Source organism: Miniopterus natalensis, chromosome 9, assembly GCF_054644295.1.
Source record: "Miniopterus natalensis isolate mMinNat1 chromosome 9, mMinNat1.hap1, whole genome shotgun sequence".
Taxonomy (NCBI): Eukaryota; Metazoa; Chordata; class Mammalia; order Chiroptera; family Miniopteridae; genus Miniopterus; species Miniopterus natalensis.
Window position 1 is genome coordinate 8,825,077 of NC_142089.1, and position 2,733 is coordinate 8,827,809.

Consider the following 2,733-nt stretch of genomic DNA (forward strand, 5'->3'; position numbering starts at 1 on the left):
ACATCATTGATTGGCTGCCTCCTGCGCATCCCCCTACTGGGGATGGAGCCCTGACCAGGAATCAAACCATGACCTCCTGGTTCCTAGGTTGACATTCAATTGTTGAGCCACAGCGTCCAGGACCACCTCTTAAATATTTCTCCAAGGCACCTACCTTGCTCTACTGCCACCACGTGACCTTGGGTAAATTACTTAGCTTTTCTGTTCCTTGGGTTTCCCATCTATTAAATGAGGGTAATTATATCTATCTCACAGTTGCAAAGATTAAATGAGATAACAGGGCTCAAAATATTAGCTGCAATTACTCAGACCACTACCACCAGGCATATCTTCCCTACAGAAACAAGCTCTTAATGAGCCTCTTTTTTCTTTTCAACCCTCGTCAGTTAGTCTCCCTCGATGCAGCTAGAACGAGCTTTCTGAAGGGCACATCCCTTCTTGCCACTGTTCTGAATAAAGCCTCATGCTCCCCATCACCAGTAGCAAAGAGCGAACCCCCTTCGGTGTGATTTACGAGGTCCAGCATGCTCTGGCCTCCGCTGCTCTCCTTAGCTTCTGCTCTCTGCACTTTCCCTGAACTTGCAACGCTCTCCAGGCTGCGCCTCTTTCTCTCTATGCTGGCCAACTCCTCCTCCTCCAGGTCTCATGTCTAACTTGTTCTAGGAAACCTTTCCTGGCCCTGCCAGACTGGATCGGGTGTCCCTTTCTGGGTTCCCTTCGTTTATCCCAGTCAAAGCGCCCATCCCTGTTTGCTGCCTGTTTACTTTCTCATCTCCTCCTCAGGCTTTGACATTCTTGAAGAAGTTGCTGCACCTTGCTTGTTGTATCTTCAACCCCTAGCAAATGTTTTATTCAGAGTAGGCAGGCAACAAATATTTGGGCAAAAGAGAGGATAGTATGTACAAATTTCATTCCCTTCAAGCAGGACTGGTGGCTTCATTTCTAATGTGTCACAACATACGCTACTCATAAAAGAACTGTAGAAATTCTGCCCCTGGGAGTCTAGTGGGGTCTTGTGAAGAAGGCTCCCAGAGGCAATGTGAGCCACCTAAGACCACCCCCACCTCGGCTCCCAAGGGATAAAGCTGGGGTAAAGACACCTGGCCCTGAGGGGTCCTGCACTCAGTCATTGTCATCTTTGGAGAGTTATCCAGGAATAGATCTTTCTATGCAACTTTGGAGATGTGTTCTAAGGCAGGCTCTCAATACAGGGACTGTGGGCAAGATTCTAAGCTCCCTGCTCTAGGTTTGGCATCTGGTTAACCTCTGAATCCTCCAAGCCAAGCACAAAAAGGAGTCTGTGGCTCAGTGTATGAGTGTTGACCCATGAACTAGGAGACTGCAGTTTGATTCCCTGTCAGGGCACATGCCGGGGTTGTGGGCTCGATCCACAGTAGGGGGCATGCGGGAGGCAGCCAATCTGTGACTCTCTCATCACTGATATTTCTTTCTCTCCCTCTCCCTTGCTCTCTCTCAAATCAATAAAAACATAGTTTAAAAATACCCAATCCCTATATCTTAAAAAAAAAAAGAAAAAGGAGTCTGGGCTGGTTATAAAGATTACCAGCTAATTCAATCATTTAAAACAAACATTTGTTGAGCACCAGCTTCTGTGCTCAATGTAAGTATAAAACTGAGATGAAGGCTCTGTCCTTGTTGAACTTACGTTCTGGTGGGGAGACGAATCATAAACAAAGACATGTATAATGTTAGGTAGTAACAAGTACAATGAAGAAAAATAAAATAAGGGAAGGGGAGTGAAGGGGGCTGCTCTTTTAGAGTGGTCAAGGAAAGCTTCTCTAAAGAGGTGACGTGACAGCAGAGTTCTGAAAGTCATCAGGATATCTGGGGGAAAGTGTTCTAAGTACTTAATTTACTGAAGAGCAAATATAAGAGTGCGGAGGCAGTGATTGGCATACTGGAGGAACCACCACGGGGTGGTTGTGGTGGGTGGAGCTCAGTTAGGAAGCGGGCAAATGGTGGGAGATAAAAAAAAACACCATCTTTGGAGACTTGTTAAGTTTGAAGAATCCACTGCATCCAAACATATATTCATATACCCAGCAGGCAGTTGGAAACAGGAGTCCAGAGCTCAGGACGCAAAGTGGGGCTGCAGATAAAGCAATGGGAATAGCTAGTCTGAAGACAGTAGTGAAAACCAAGCAAGTGAATGGGGGCCCTGATAGAGTGTGAGAACAGTGTCAAGGAGGGAATCCTGGGAACACCAATACAAAACGATGGGAACAAAAGTCACAGGGCCAAGCACCTGGCACATTTCAAGGTGTCCAAATGTAGCAAAGATGTCTAGTGAGATGTTGTAATTGAAACTTCATAAATGGAAAAATTGTAAGTATATGGTACTATATTATTGTTATTTATAGAGCACTTTCCCCTTGTAATGGGTTATTTTAACTTAAGGGTAATGAGAATTTAGTTATATACACATAGTCTATTTAGAAACAATTCTTACTGTTTTACTGAATTTTTAAAACAATATATGTTACACTGAGGCAGGACTCACAATCCCTGTTCAATCTTATTTGTGTTAACAGTACACTATTTGAATATGGGTAATAATACTTCCCTTAGAATTCTACTGGATTTTGGTTAAAAGTTTACATTAACACTTCCATAAATGATTTGTGGCGTATAGCTCTTCTGCACGCCTAGAAGGAAGCCTTAAAGAACTAAATGGATCAAATATTATGTTCAAGAGTCTCCTAGAATTTGTTT